Genomic DNA, 17,947 nt, shown 5'->3' on the forward strand with positions numbered 1-17,947 from the left:
AATGATAGTAATTAAGACGAACGTAGGATTGCTTATGAAACGAGCGCAAGCGAGTTTCATAATTTTCATACGAGCCTCTTAATTACCATTATAGGCAAGTTTCATACGACTTTTTATGCTCGACCATATTTCTAACTTGAAAGTATTCAAAATTATGGTTATGTGCGAACTGATCTGAATTGTGAGATGTGCGCAAACGCGAAAGTATTGATTTTTTCCGAGGCCGATTTTCATTGAACTTGGCACAGAATAAGATGAAGATTACTCTTGTATAACCTGAAAATTGATTTAGAATTGAAAAACGAGATGACAAATTGAATTTATTTGAATATTATTTACTATTAACTCTAATTATTATAGTAACAGAACATAACCTTCTGCGACAGTATTGGATTTCCAGCCTCCGTGACTTTTCGCTAATTCTCTTTCGATTGCATATCCGAGAATAATCGATACTTGCGGTTTTATAACGGTACAAAGCTGACTTGTCATTGGCTGAACACCTGTGCTTTAATGAGTAGGTGTACTTTAATGACATGCATTAAAGGACTGCTACCAGGTGTATAATTATTACATTTCGGCATGGTCGAGCATAAATATTTTTAAATATCCATATTACGATTATTTTTCAATTTAACTTCATTCTCTATAGTGCACGCTAATGTGCTGTAGACAGTATAATATACACTGCATAATGAATGTCCGCATGGAAAGCTCAGTTCGTGAGTAAAAACACTTATTGTTAATACTGTACTGTATTCTGATTAAACAAAATCCTAATGAAAATTGTCAAACTCAAAATCGCGGTATTTCCTAGTTTACGTAAATGGATGAACTACTTTTCTTCCCTCTTATACATAGTAAAATGATTTGTTTGTATATTACGCCAGTATCATCGAACTCCAGTCGTGGAAGGGAGTGGCAAACGTTGTTTCCGGTTCTTAATCGTTGATCCAAAGGTACAGCCAGGTTAATATTAGAAATGTTAGTAAAATAAAATGATGTCCCTGTAGTATACTCAAAATAAAAGTTAGTAGGTCTACTATAATTTTTAAACATTCATTACATAGGCGGGATTCTAACCTAATACTACTTCTATACCTATAAATATGTTCAACATTCGGAATACTTTATATTAAATATGAATAAAAAGTAGTTACCAGTAATTCAGAATATTCCCGTTGTTCCAGGATGAAGACCGCTATGTGGAAGCAGTTGGTATATTTATTCTGTGTTATTTGAGAACACAAAGCTACGTCACAGTACACAGAAGGCCCAGAGCTACTCCGTGCCAGTTTTGATCCAATTCACTCACTGCTCCGCAACGTATCCAATTCTGATATTAACCCTAACTCACGTTTTTGCGTCGCTGGTGACCTCTATCTACAACGCTGTCTGTTTTTATGTAGCTTCATGCGAAGCGAATCAAGCTAGAGATGCGGACGTAAGTTCAAGCAATAGCTGCAACTAAATGGGGCAGAAACCACAATACTTAACCTTCCTCGCATTTATGTCGCGTAGGACTAAATATATTGTGTCGGTCTACATAGGATCTGTAATAAATGGAAGCCTTGTTTCAACTAAATATTTAATTCTACAGGGTACTGTAGCGATAGAAAAAAATACAATTGTTCCAATTGCTTTTAAATATACATTTTCTACCTTGTTTCTCAACTGATAAATAACTCACATATCTTTGCAATTGTGTGATTGAGTAATTTCTTCTGAGAAATACTTATATTTAGAAACAGATTTTAGTGAAACATTATAACAAAATTATACTATTTTATTAAGACAAAATGTTTCACTTTTATAAGCTTGAAAATCAACATGGTCTTACTTGAGTTCTGGTTTCTTTCTACTGTATAATATAATATTTGTTTTGCTATTTTACCTTCAGGTTGCAGGTTAAGGTTGTTCTTTCTAACGTGAAACTTTTAAATGCCTGACATTCGAGAAATATGCTCACACTTTCTTGTAATGCGATGACGTCATGAATTATAATATGCCTAGATTGACCGATATCATCATGTGTTTAAAACAAAATAGATTCCGTGATAAAACGTGAAAGGAAAACAAATGAATATTACATATTAATGAATTCTTCATTATTCATACGAAAATAGGAATGATTAATGAAAGCGGGCAATATAAAAACAATATTAATACAATGCAGTCTAATTCTACACTATTTAACTGTGATATTAATTTCCAAATAAATCTAACTCTCCATAATAATAATAATAATAATAATAATAATAATAATAATAATAATAATAATATATAATAATAATTAATAATATTATTATTATTTATTACAATTCACAAACAACTTATTGACGTCACATCAATTTAATCTTTTTAATTATCAATTACTGTATATTGATCTATCGAGACTAAATATAGGTGTTATGCAATTACGGAGTAATTATGAAGTAATGTAAGATAAGACTTCCCCTTGTTGATGTTGTTTAGTCAACTGTCCGAAGACAGGTCTGGACCTCACAAGTGATAACAAGAAGGCACCACTTACGAGCAACTAGTCCAGGAGATTATGGGGTAGGGTGGCCAGTTCCTTTCCCCTCCATTGCATACATCTCCGACTAGCTATATATTACACTAGTCAGACTTCAGACGCATACAAACAATAATTGTTCTTCCCCTGACACATATCGTCAAGTGAGATGTACTGCCTGATAATAAATATAGGCCTACATATCAGCCAGAACCTCAATCAGAGGATGACTCCCACTTGTTTTATTTTATTTTATTAGGTTATTTTACGACGCTTTTTCAATAGCTTAGGTTATTTAGCGTCTGAATGAGATGGTGATAATGCCGGTGAAATGAGTCCGGGGTCCAGCACCGAAAGTTATCCAGCGTTTGCTCATATTGGGTTGCGGGAAAACCCCGGAAAAAAACCTCAAACAGGTAACTTCCCCGACCGGGAATCGAACCCGGGCCACCTTGTTTCGCGGCTAGACGCGCTAACCGTTACTCCACAGGTGTGGACTCCCCCTTGTTAAATCTAAATGCACGGAGTATACAGACAGAAATCAAATAAATATCAAAATTTTATTTCAAATCCGAAACACCATTACAATCCCAACCATGCTATTGTTCACAATAATAATCAGAAACAGTAACCAATGTTATTAATTTAATGGGGTTATCCTTTGAGATCAGATGACCTGCCGCCAGCAAGTCAAAAGGACGATAGCAATGGCCAAGGAAGCTTTTAATGAAAAAGGACGATTTTCAGAGGACCTCTGAAAAAGAACTAAGGAAGAAACTAGTGAAGAGCTTTGTATGGAGTGTAGCATTTTATGGGGCAGAAACATGGACATTACGACGAAGTGAAGAGAAGCGAATAGAAGCAATTTAAATGTGGATATGGAGAAGAATGGAACTTGTGAAGTGAACAGACAGAATAAGAAATGAAGCTGTGTTTGAAAGTGTGAGTGAAAAAAGAATGATGCTGAAACTGATCTGGAAGAGGAAAAGGAATTGGTTGGATCACTGGCTGAGAAGAAACTGCTCACTGAAGGATGCACTGGAAGGAATGGTGAATGAGAAGAGTTCCGGATAGGAGAAGATCTCAGATCATAGACGACGACATTAAGATATATAGATCATATGAGGAAACGAGGGGGAAGCAGAAAATAGGAAATATTCGAGAATGCTGGGTTTGCAGTGAAAGACCTTCCTTTTGGCAGAACACTAAATGAAATGAAATCCTTTGAGATATTTCAAGTAAAAAGGTTTAATGCAATTTTGCTCGTTTTATCTTCTTTTTCGAGATGAAAATATTTATATATGAAACATTGCATAGCATATTTTTGGAAAAGCCTTCGATTTTATTCACAATATCTTCACTCAGGAAGTCAAAAGGATCGTAGCAATGGTAAAGGAAGCTTTTAATAGAAAAAGGAGCATCTTCTGCTGACCTCTGGAAAAAGAATTAAGAAATAGACTAGTGAAGTGCTTTGTGTGGAGTGTGGTATTGTATGGCTCAGAAACATGGAACTTACGACGAAGTGAAGAGAAACGACTAGAAGTATTTGTAATGTGGTAATGGAGAAAAATGGAGCGTGTGGATTGGACAGACAGAATAAGACCTGAAACTATGTTGCAAAGAGTGTGTGAAGAAAGAATAATGCTGAAGCCGATCGGGAAGAGAAAAAGGAATTGTTTGGATCACTAGCTGAGAAGAAACTGTCTACTGAAGGATGCACTGGAAGGAATGGTGAACGGGAGAAGAGTTCGGGTCAGAAGAAGATATCAGATGATAGACGACATTAAGATATATGCATCATATACGGAGACAAAAAGGAAAGGCAAATAATAGGAAAGATTAGACAATGCTGGGTTTGCAGTGAAAGACCTGCCATTTTGCAGAATATTTTGTATGTCAATTTAAGAGAAATATGATAAAGAATGATTGAGAGAATTTTAGTATTGTCATTTATATGTGTAGAAATTTCATAATTTCATAATTTTTTGTGCTATTATTTTTTTGTAATATGTTAATATTCTGTTGTTTAACTTTTTGTTAAATTTTCACTGCTTGTATACTTTAGTATTTAGTATTTATTTATTTAACCAGGAAGAGATAAGGCCGTGAGGCCTTCTCTGCCCCTCTACCAGGAGATTCCAACTATAATATGAACAATAAAATTACAATTAGTATTAAATTTACAATTACAATTATGAATAAAATTACAATTAGTATTAAATTTACAATTACAATTACAGTAAAAATCAAAGTACGAAAAGATTTCCTGACTAATGAAAGCTAGATAATATACCATAGAAAGACATAGAATATTTTATATTTACTGAATTACAAAATAAACCTAGAATAACAAAATTGTATAGTGATGAAGTTACCGGATATTGAAATATTTTGTGACAGATGAAGGAAACTATTTACAAGAAACCGTGTCTAAACGAGTTTCTCAACTCTGAATATTTTGTGACCTGGTAGAGCGTAAGAGAAGGCTCTATGGCCTTAACTCTGCCACTATAAATAAATTATTATTATTATTATTATTACTATTATTATTATTATTATTATTATTATTATTATTATTATTATTATTATCATTCTTCACCTGACATAATTAGGAACATTAAATCCAGACGTTTGAGATGGGCAGGGCATGTAGCACGTATGGGCGAATCCAGAAATGCATATAGAGTGTTAGTTGGGAGACCGGAGGGAAAAAGACCTTTAGGGAGGCCGAGACGTAGATGGGAGGATAATATTAAAATGGATCTGAGGGAGGTGGGGTATGATGATAGAGACTGGATTAATCTTGCACAGGATAGGGACCGCTGGCGGGCTTATGGGAGGGCGGCAATGAACCTTCGGGTTCCTTAAAAGCCATTTGTAAGTAAGTAAGTAAGTATTATTATTATTATTATTTCAAATGAAATGGAAATGCCTGCTATTCGGTTGAGAGCCTTTTATCATCCGGGCTGTCGTCAAAATATGTGAAAGTTAGAATTTATAAAACAGTTATATTACCGGTTGTCCTTTATGGTTGTGACAATTGGACTCTCAGTTTGAGAGAGGAATATAGGTTAAGGGTGTTTGAGAATAAGGGGCTTAGGAAAATATTTGGGGCTAAGAGGGATGAAGTTACAGGAGAATGGAGAGAGTTACACAACACAGAACTGCACGCATTGTATTCTTCACCTGACATAATTAGGAACATTAAATCCAGACATTTGAGATGGGCAGTGCATGTAGCACGTATACGTGAATCAAGAAATGCATATAGAGTGTTAGTTGGGAGGCCTGAGGGAAAAAGACCTTTGGGGAGGCCGAGACGTAGATGGGAAGATAATATTAAAATGGATTTGAGGGAGGTGGGATATGATGATAGAGACTGGATTAATCTTGCTCAGGATAGGAACCTATGGCGGGCTTATGTGAGGGCGGCAATGAACCTCCGGGTTCCTTAGAAGCCAGTAAGTAAGTAAATAGGTAAGTAGTTATTTCATTTTCACTCTGCTAACGAATTTAACAATATTGTATTTGCTCGGGTCAAATTTCTCTACATTTAAGGGAAAAAACTAAAATTCATTCAATGATCTTTAAAATAATATACTGCTGTCTTAAATTGACTGAGCATATTGGGAATTCAATCAATTGATTTCCCAAAACTCTTCGAAATTTTTCATGTAAAACAACTTTTATCTCGAAAAGAAAGAAAAAACAGTAAAATTGTATTAAACTTTTTTTGGAATATCTCAAAGAATAACCCTCTGAATTCAAGTCCATTACTTACGGTTTATTTTGTTATATTCATAGTAACTTAAGTGCGAGGTAATATTATGGAGGCTATTATATAATATATTGGGAATTGGACATTGCTGACACATTGGATTTCCTTCCATTATTGTTGCCATGTACCGTATGGTTCTCAGACGTGCGTTTCCGACATGTTGCTGACTACCGGGAAGTACCCGGCGCTGCACTTTATGTACAGAGTCTCTATTCATATAAATCCCTATCCAGGCTAATTAGAGTCAAAATGGCTTCACATACAGGGAACACACAGTTGCTATATTTTGGATATAACTCAGTTCTTTGATACCATATTTCACGAAGCATTACTCTATATATCACACAAACTATTTCCAATGTAGGTATATAAATTGATTTCTTTTGTAAATATCCGCAAAAAAATTTCGACAGCAGACAGAACAAATGAATCTCCAAGCAGCTCCTCAAGTTCCAGTGTTAAGACCAACTCTGTATTCTATTTAGTTCCAAATATCACTGCACTGTAGGTCAGTATTCGAATAGATTATTATTCTTATTTACTTACTTACTGGCTATTAAGGAACCTGGAGGTTCATTGCCGCCCTCACATAAGCCCGCCATTGGTCCCTATCCTGAGCATAATTAATCCATTCTCTATCATCATATCCCACCTCCCTCAAATCCATTTTAATATTATCTTCCCATCTACATCTCGGCCTCCCTAAAGGTCTTTTTCCCTCCGGCTTCCCACCTAACACTCTATATGCATTTCTGGATTCGCCCATACATGCTACATGCCCTGCCCATCTTAAACGTCTGGATTTAATGTTCCTAATTATGTAAGGTGAAGAATGCAATGCGTGCAGTTCTGTGCTGTGTAACTTTCTCCATTCTCCTGTAACTATCATCCTTCTTAGCCCCAAATATTTTCTAAGCACCTTATTCTCAAATACCCTTAACTTAAGTTCCTCTCTCAAAGTGAAAGTCCAAGTTTCACAACCATAAAGAACAACCGGTAATATAACTGTTTTATAAATTGTAACTTTCAGATTTTTTGACAACAGAATTGATGATAAAATCTTCTCAACCGAATAATAAGAGGCATTTCCCATATTTATTCTCTATTTAATTTCCTCCCGAGTATCATTTATATTTATGTATTACTGTTGCTCCAAGATATTTGAACTTCTTCACCTCTTCAAATTATAAATTTCCAATTTCTATATTTCCATTTCATACAATATTCCCGTCTCTAAATCAACGCATTTATTTAAGATTGATTGATTCGTGAATAAGAAAGTATTCGTCAATCTCAACTGAAAACATTATTCATTATTCCTTATATGTTATTTTCAATCGTTGTCAATGGCGAATACATTTCAGTTTTTTAAATATTAATTACGTACAATTACTTTGAGCTGACAACTGTTTGCAAACAACTAAATAAGTGGACAAATATCTGAATGAAGAAAGTATTTTCAATTTGCTCTTAATGGTTATGACTGAATAAATAATAGTAATTTATAGTATATATATTTATTCATTCATAGTGTTGTGCCCAAAGGCAAGTCTTTCACTGCAAACCCAGCATTCTCCAGTATTTCCTATTTTCTGCCTTCGTCTTAGTCTCCTCATATGATCCATATATCTTAATGTCGTCTATCAGCTGGTATCTTCTTCTGTCCCGAACTCTTCTCCCGTTCACAATTGCTTCTAGTGTATCCTTCACAAGGTAGTATCTTCTCAACCAACCAATTCCTTTTCCTCTTTCTGATCAGTTTCAGCATCATTCTTTCTTCACCCACTCTTTCCAGCACAGCTTCATTTCTTATTCTGTCTGTCCATTTCACACACTTCATTCTTCTCGATTTAAAATGCTGCTAATCGCTTCTATTCACTTCGACGTAATTTTCATGTTTCTACCCCAGACAATGTCACACTCCATAGAAAGCACTTCACTAGTCTCTTCCTTAGTTCTTTCTTCATAGGTCCGCAGAAAATGCTCCTTTTTCAATTAAAAGCTCCCTTTGCCATTGCTGTTCTCCTATTGACTTCTTGCCTGTAGCTCATGTTAGGCCTACTGCTTATAGTACACCCCAAGTATTTGAAGCTGTCCACTTACTCTATTATCTCATTTAGAATTCGCAAGTTTACCTTCCTTACTTTTCTTCCTATGACCATGTTCTTCGTCTTATTTGCATTTATCTTCATCCCATACTGCTCACAGCTGACATTTAGCTCTAGTAGCATGTCCCTTAGTAGCCTATCATCTCCTCTTTTGCTAACAACGCCATACTTCAGCAAATCTTACACTCTTTATATTTCTTCCTCCTACTATCACTCCTCCCATGTTCTGAAAACAGGTCTTCACTAAATCCTGCAAGTAGATGTTGAACAGGGTAGGTGATAAAGGACATCCTTGTCGTACTCCTCTCCTTATTTCACTTCTTTCAGACATTTCTTCTTCTATCCTGACTTTGACTCGTTGTTTCATATAAAGGTTACTGAACATCCTCCTCTCTTTCCAATCCATTCCAATTTTCTTCAGGATTCCCGCCAGTTTATTCCAATCCACTGTGTATAGTATGTATATAAGAGAGTTAAATCTGTTTATTCTCATATGCTATACAATATTTTATCCATTACTGGTATCTAATTTTAATTTTAAATTGTACGCCTTTTCTTTATAATGCGTTGTTTGTGAAGAAGTTCTGAATGAACGAATGTATGATGTTATTGTTGCTAATGTGTTGGGTGTCATGGAAAAGGTTTTTGTGCGAGATCGTGCGTATTTGCTTGTTTTCCGCACAGAACCAATACGCGGAAAGTGTGAAATACCACATTCAGTATTCCCAACGTAACACACATAACAATTTCCCTCTTCTTACCGCTTAAGCGCGACATTCATTTTACTGCTTTAGGCTTTTAACATATTATTTTTAGAGATGTTTAACATAGTAATAATTATAAATTGGAAACTTACCACTGCAATTTCACCTAAATTGCAATATTAATTATTGTTTTTAAATATTTGCAAAATTTAAGTAAAGTTTACTACTCCACGAAACTTATTGCATTCCTGATACAAGTAACATTAAGGAAGCCGTGAAAAAATCAACAAGATTTGAGATGCCGATGTTATTACTGCAATATGTTATATAAATAATATTGTTAAAACATTAAAATGAAAAAAATAAGTCATTACATAACCTTACCGTTTGTTTTAAGTTCGCATTTATAGACTGGGGGGGGGGGGGAAAGACAGACGTATATCACGGCCTGCTGGAGTATAGTAACACAGAAAACATTTTATAGCAACAATGTTGAAGAAAGATATTTTGGTTTTCCGAAGTTGCCGTCATTAAACAGAAACCAACATGGAGATTTCATTGCAACTAATTAGAAATTCGTCTTTCAGGTATGTAATAAACGACCTTCGCACAAAATAATGTACGATACACGAGCGGTATGTTTGTTTTCATGTTCTCGGAAATTAAAAAAGCTCAACTACTTTTCGCTTTTTCAATCTTTTCCTCGACAATGAAAACGTCAACATACCGCTCTTGAAACGTATATTACTATTAATTCACTGCTATGAATGAAGCTATTGTTTAGGCTTTCAAGAACGGTGAAAGAAAAGACCAGTTTGGACACCAATCATGGATAAAATATTTAACATCTTCGCCGGAGCGTTGTTGCGTGATATTAATTGTCGAAGGTTTGTACTGTACTCGCCAAACGACCTCCCTCACACCAAAACCAGTTCTGATAACTCAACCCAACGCCGGTGATTCATGGTGCGGCGCGTGCCTATTTGCAATGCTGCGTTGTCACGTTTTTTTTACTTGGTTATTTAACGACGCTGTATCAACTACGAGGTCATTTAGCGTCGATGGAATTGATGATAGTGAGATATTTGGCGAGATAAGGCCATAGATTACCTAACATTTGTCTTACGGTCGGAAAAAACCTAACCAGGTAATCAGCCCAAGCGGGAATCGAGCCCGCGCCCAAGCGCAACTCTGTATCGGCAGGCAAGCGCCTTAACCGACCGAGCTACGCCGGTTGCTTGTCACGTCTTACTAAGCGAATAACGGGGTGAGTGAATTATTTAAAAATAGTATTTATGAAGTTTAATCCATGTAAAGAAACTGCAGAGAGACGAAATTCGGCATATTTCACAGATTATTTTCGATATATATATATATATATATATATATATATATATATATACGGAATAAAGTATATAAAACAAAGAAATAAATTATTGCAACTCACCATTTACTCAGTGTCAGTAAGTGATGTGTCAATCCCATCTTCTGAAGAAGACTGTAGATTAATTATAAAATTTTGTGTCATCAGGGTCGTCGAAAACAGGCTGCTAGTTCCAATAGTTCTCTTCATTATGTTTCACATAATTAATCCACAAATGAGGAGTTACACTTTCAAGGGACTTTCTTAATATTGTTATTATTTCAGATCGAGGCCGTCCTTTAAGATTCTGGGAAGCCACATTTCGTTTTACTTGCGACTCTCTTGTTTTGTCACGCATAACTTGAATAAATTTGTCGTTCGTGGGCGCCTCTCCATTTTCGTAAAATTAAAATATTGTTCGTAGCAGCAAGTTCCTTGAAAAATAGCGTAGTTTATCGATTTTTATGTTACTTCTTTGTCGATTCATATTTTTCAGTCTCATGTTACAATATTAAAGACTTTTTTTTATTAATTTGTCCTACAGAATAATATCTGTAATATTGACAATATTTGAGGAGAAAAATTCGCTCCGGCGCCGGGGATCGAACTCGGGTCCTTGGTTCTACGTACCAAGCGCTCTGACCACTGAGCTACGCCGAATTCAATCCACAGCCCCGGATCGAACTTTCCTCCTTCAATGTTTCCCTTTGTGGCCTGACTCCAAGTTAGGCATATACGCTGACATTTTTTGTCCCAGTCAACTGCCATTATACAAGGGGCGCACTCAGCTGAGTGACTTTTTTGGCCGGGATTCCGCAGTTAAGTGCACAGTAATCTGTACAGAAATATGGACTGCTAGCTAGGAGAATATTAAAGACTTTTTTTATTAATTTGTACTACAAAATATCTGTAATATTGACAATTATTTGAGGAGAAAAATTCGCTCCGGCGCCCTGGATCGAACCCGTGTCATTGGTTCTGCGTACCAAGCGCTCTGATCACTGAGCTTGTTAGAAGTTTTTACACACTTGTTAATCCAGTCCCCCCCCCCTTAGCAATTGAAGCGAGTTTATTTACATTTCTTGTTGGTAAAATCCCATTTCCACTTAAGAACTACTGCATCACTGGAGTACTCATTGTCTAATCAAGGCCTAAACATATTCGACATTTCATTTTACTTCACTGATAACACCACTGAAAGAAGTTAATTCTGTGAGAGGTAATATAAAACCAAGCAGTCTTTAGACCAGAGGTCATCAGCACACTGCACCCTCGGGCTAGCGTTATTTACCCGCGGAGAAGAGACTGCACTATGGTGCATCCCTGGTTGCTGGCGGGTATGCTCTCTACCTCTTCTCGCTGCACGACGGTACATATTACGTTGCTTCGCTTACCCTTTTCCCATTTCAGTGAGTGCTGACGACCACTGCTTTAGAACATCGGTGTTGTGTTCAGAGTACCGGTCAGGTAATAATAATTTATTGCGCATGCGTTAAATGTCGCGTCCGTGGCTCAAGTCCTAGGGTGCTGGTCTTGTATCCAAGTGACCCGAGTTCGGTTATTGACCAGGTACAGATCTCGGATTTTATCTCTACTGGCGGGTGACGTAGTTTGCGGTAGAGAGAAAGAGGGATAGCAGCGGCTGTACCACAGTCTAGTATATACGGTCACGAAGCTCAATACGTAGTAAATATGCATCCATAGATAGTTGCTAACCACTAGGATCGCTATTATCGCCTCATTACAGACAATGCGAAATAGTACCTGGATTTTTCAGGATTATTCCAAATGTTCTACTCCATCCTCACCATCACTGTCTTGCTCTTCCTCCAAGTTCGTAACAGTCTTACGGCGTTCACGATTTTTATCTTGTGTTGTGAACGAACTGACTTCACCTTTCTCAGTGGCGATAGTTCTTGTTTTATCACACGCACTGATCTCTCTTATATGCCTGTGGCAGCCGCTGTCCTCTCTTGTGATTTAGCGACAGGAATACTGGAGTTACCACGATCTGCTTCATTCTTCATAAACTTTAATACATTAGCCACCAGCTCCCGACTTTGACTACTAATTTTTTTGTTTTTAATTGTTGGACACGACCAGTAAAAAATTGGAAATTAAAATGACTACCAGTACACAATTTACAACACTTTGAACTATTAGTAATTATGGGCCGTATTCATAGACTTTCTTAGCGCGGGCTTCCGGTGGATGATCAGCGAACTAACGTTTTTCGTATTCATAAACCAGTGTTAGCAATATGATATGATATGGTATGATATGATATATGATATGATATGATATGATATGATATGATATGATATGATATGATATGATATGATATGATATATGATATATATGATATGATATATGATATATATGATATGATATGATATGATATATCATATGATATGATATGATATGATATGATATGATATGATATGATATGATATGATATGATATGATATGATTTGAATCCTGTAGAAGTAACCAGTCGATAGCCGGTGCTAGTTTAGTACGCTCGTAGCGAGGGCTAGCGAAATGTCTATGAATAGCAGCACCCTTGAAACTAAAGCATTAACTGTTGTAAGTTTAGGGTGACCAGAAGTCCTCTTTTGTCCGACCATGTCCTCCTTTTTATACCTTTGTCCGGGGTCCGGCTGGATTTTAAAAAAAATCAAGAAATGTCCCACTTTTCGTAACTAGTATGCCTGATATTTTGAAGTTATCTGATTTGACGCCTTTTTGAAGTAATTTGCCTATAGATGGCTGCAGCATCGACGGAATATACCGGTACTCTTTCTGTCCTCTTTAATAAATAGTTCCCTTGCTTTCATATGTAGCTAATTGTAAAATCATTATTATTAAGTTTTCTCATAAGTATTTTGTAATAAAAAAAATATTAATATACTATTAAGTATGATATAAGCCTAAATCTGTACTATAAATATTTTGTAACAAAATAGATATTGGCGTAATTTAAATATAATATAGGCCTAAGCCTAAATGTGAGTAGCCACCGGGGTAGCTCAGTCGGCTAAGGCTCTTGCCTATCGATTTGGAGCTTCGCTCGGGCGCGGGTTTGTTCCCCGCTTGGATTGATTACCTAGTTGAGTTTTTTGTGAAGTTTATTCAACCGTAAAGCAAATTCCTCTGTCTCATCTCGCTGTCACCAATCCCATCGACGCCAAATTACCTAGTAGTTCATAGAGCATTATTAAATAGCCAAGTAAAAAATTAATAAATGTAAGTACATAATATTTTCTGTCCTCTTTTTTCGAATAATATCCTCCTTTCTGAAGCTTTGTGTCCTCTTTTTTTTATAGATGTGAATCTGATCACACTGTGTAAGCTAGGCTTCTATAATAATAATAATAATAATAATAATAATAATAATAATAATTGTAACTGTAACTCTGGCAATATTGCAGACCCGAACCGATTTCCGACACACGCATTACTAACAGGAAAACAGTTCTGTTGGGATTAAGGCGACCAGATGTCTTTTGTTTTGCTGTATTGGTACTCAACGCCCTCTACTAAGACAAGCGCTTGAATCCCTTGTGCCGTTCACCGGCAGAGATAAAATCCGAGATCTGCAGTGATGAATGTTCGGTGGACAAAGCAGAAGTCACAGAGAGGTTTTCTCGTTTTCCTCCATTATTCCACCAACACTTTAACTCGCCCTCATTTCATCTATCATCTGCAATAGTAAAAATAGGCTGGGGTGAAGTCTTGGGGATAGTATGGGTTCCAGGTGTAGAAGGGCTTGGGGATTATCGGGATATTAGTCCGCAAAACGGCACCTGACTCTATCAGGAGCTGAGACAACAATGAAAAATCTATCAAAATCGCATCATTTATCTGCTGACAGGTTTGAAATGAGAGTAGTTCTGAAGTCAAATTTAAAGATCACAAACGAAGAGAAACCTAGTCATTCAAGATTTGTAAATCATACAATCTGCGATTGAAGCTTGCATAGTAGAGCGACGCTGATATAACCTCTGCAGTTGCGAGCGTCGTTAAATAAAACATAACATTTTTTTTGCATAGTAGATCAAATCTTATATTATAAGCCTTAATTACATATGGAATTATAATATACTTGAATAAATAGATGATTGATGAAGCGTTTATTCCATTCTTTTAATTTATAATTTTATTCGTAATTACAAGTAATTTTGATTAATCTTATTCGCCAGCAACGAATAAATCTCAGGAATAAAATGTACTATTCGTTATTTGTGATTAACGAATAATTTTCGTAGTCATTATTCGATAATCGATTACATTCTGCCCAACACTACCGGATAAAACCTTTCATCCTAATTGTTGACACAGTCTTTATCCAGGTGGCAGCAGTGGCGCCAACTTTTCAAAAACACTTGATCATAATTTCCCAAAAGAATCTCATAAATCGTCACTTTAATGATATTATTTTTCGTATTATTGATGTGACTACGGATAGTATAGGCCTATACAATACACTGTAGAATGCTAAAAATAAGAAAATGGAGATATTAGAATGATTTTGTAATGTATGTAGTTTGTATAAGGTCCAGGGGCTATGTTCCATTTACTTGTAGATAACATGCTTTTGGATTTTATGTGAATACCAATTTGTTCCTTGATACTAGTAACTAACTATATACAAAAAAAATCTTCGCATTATCATGTGCTTAGGTGTTCTGCACAATTATCAATTTTTAGTAATTAAATAGAACGTTACAATTATATAAACATTTTAACTTGGGGACTTGAATTCTTTGTAACTATAAATTGATAATACGAAAGTAGACTCACTATTAAGTAGCACGGAGTAATGCAAATGTGTTTCTCCCTACAAATTTATTTATTTATTTATTTATTTATTTGTTCATTTATTTATTTATATATTTGTTTATTTATTATTTATTTATTATTGCTAGTAAGTTTGAAATGAATACAAATTAATAAATACAATGAAAGACAAACTAGCCCACTCCTGAATGAGTAAGACTCGTGCTCAGGAGGGGATTGCAATACAGACAAAAATAAAATTAAAATAGAGAGTCAATAGAGATTAAATGGTGTTTAATATGTTTAAACCCAAACTAGAAATCCAATACAATTTGTTTTATTTTTTTTTATTAATTTTGTGAGGATTCGTGGTTGAAATATTATTGGAATAAAATTTGTTTTATAATCTGAGACCTTGACTCATCTATGATAAAAAGCTGCATTGGTTTTACATTTTGGTTCAGACAAACGCAGAGAAATCATATTTTTAGTTCTATATTTATGTATATACCTTTCAAAGTTATTAAAATTTCTATGAAAAATTTTAATAAAATAAAATAATACATTTGTTTAATATTGCAAACTTTGAAATGTTTAAACATCAATTCAGTTGGATAATCTTTCTGCTTTTTTAAACAAATTTGTAATACTATTTTCTGTAAAATTAACGGATAAAGATTGGATTTATAAGTTCAACCCCAACCTATAATAACATACATAAATATAGATTGAAATAATGATAAGTAAATTACACGTGAACAGTTAATTGACAAAATATTTCTTAGAATAACAAAGTAACGTAATATTTTATGTAATTTATTACAAATACAATGAATATGATTGTTCCATTTTAAATGATTATCAAAAATTATACCTACGTATTTAATCTAATTAACTTCATTAATAACTGAACAATTGCAATTTATATCGGAACAATCAGAATTATGCATTTTAATTTGCAGTATAGATGAAATTGGTTTATTGCCTTTATTATTAAAAGAAAATTGGATAGCTATTATTTTATCTTTATTAATTACAAGTGAATTTAAATCGAAGATTTTTTTATTAATTTTAAGCCGCAATTTGCATTATAATAAGCGTCAGTCCAAGTTTTTCCACTAAAAAGTAAAACAGTATCATCAGCACATGAATATATGTCACCTTCATATTCTTTAAGGACTATCATTAAAATGTCATTAATATATTTTAAAAATAAAATTGGTCCAAGGACTGTTCCTTGCGCAACACCTATTTTAATTTTAATAAATTCACTTAATACATTATCAATATTCGTCACAAACATCTTCTAAATCTAACTTTTCAGCACTATTCCTTATGAGCGATTTGTAACTGCTAGAAAGCTCAATTTGAAACACTTTCCTGGAATAATGTTGAAAGTTGATATCATACTTAGTGTACTTCCATTTTTATTCAAATTTTCGCATTCATAATTCATTGCAGTAATATGGCAAATACTCCCTCCTTCACTCTAGTTTTTATCGTATTCATAAACTGGAATTGCACACTCATTAGTAACATTAACAATAGCCAAATGCTGAAGCTAATAGTACTTAACAACATTACAAAACACGATGTTCGCACAGACTTTATGAAAAGTCATACTGTGCATACAGTCGTTTTATCTAATACTTCACAAGTACGAATTCAACATGATTATATGATTATTACTAGCTGCTTTCGTTACATGTATGAACACGTTATTAAAATTATATTCAGCTGAGAGACAACAAATTTAGTTTGTCAACGTGAGGGTATGTTTTGTCTCAAGCAAAGTCGACCATAATAAACGATGCTCATAAATTACAATTATTCATCCGTGCAATGTTCCAGGGGCTATTTTTGATGGCGCTATTGTTTTGTCCGAGTCAGAAATTTGAACGTCCGCCAATAAAACAGTAGAAATGATTAGTAGGAATGGTATGTCCGTGTCTAATCTCAAAATCGCTTAACAGACAGGTATAGAAGAGAATCATGAGACGTGTGCTTCTTACTGAAATGAAGGGACGAAAATCTTTCTGTTTTGCAGATATTGGCAGAGAATTGTACAGGGACATCATTTTATTTTTACTTCAATTTTTATTGTACCAGATTCTTTTAATATACTTCACTCTCACCCCCTCTACTAGTAAACTTCCAACCGTCCACCACACAGAACCGAGACCGCGTATGCAATACTGAGTTAGTGAGTATAAGAACAATAATAATAATAATAATAATAATAATAATAATAATAATAATAATAATAATAATAATAATAATAATAATAACAATAATAATAATAATAATAATTCTTTATTTATACTGGCAGAGTTAAGGCCATAGGGCCTTCTCTTACACTCTAACAGGTCACAAAGTAATCAAGCAGTTAAAATTTAACAAAAAAAAGTTACAGAACAGAATACTAACATATTACAAAGAGAAATAATAATAGCATAATAAAATCGACACTAAACAACATGAAAATAATACCATAATAGAACAAAAAAGAAAGTAATATACATTGGAATATAGCAAAAGCAACTCATTTAGCACAAATGGTTAATATGGAAAAACGTAAGGAAGAATATATCAAAATGGAATGTAATAAAATAATAAAAAAGAAAAAAACAAAAAAGGAATAAAATTAAATAAAATTCACCATAAAAGGCTATTATAATAAATTCGTCAGCTGATAAAGGG

The 17,947-nt window shown here is 34.5% G+C and overlaps 1 protein-coding gene across 8 annotated transcripts in view; it reads right to left on the reverse strand.

Annotated features, from left to right (window-relative positions):
• sand (sandman) overlaps positions 1-17,947 on the reverse strand; it is a 1,680,707-nt gene that overhangs the window by 801,112 nt on the left and 861,648 nt on the right. Inside the window, exon 1 of one of the 8 annotated variants that reach the window (XM_069842973.1) lies at positions 1,161-1,286. The exons of the other annotated variants lie outside the window; for them this stretch is intronic. The gene's annotated coding sequence lies outside the window, so the exon portion shown is untranslated. Of the gene's footprint in view, positions 1-1,160; positions 1,287-17,947 lie in introns of those variants that run through there. 8 annotated transcript variants of the gene reach the window in all.

Source organism: Periplaneta americana, chromosome 13 (assembly GCF_040183065.1).
Source record: "Periplaneta americana isolate PAMFEO1 chromosome 13, P.americana_PAMFEO1_priV1, whole genome shotgun sequence".
Lineage (NCBI taxonomy): Eukaryota > Metazoa > Arthropoda > Insecta > Blattodea > Blattidae > Periplaneta > Periplaneta americana.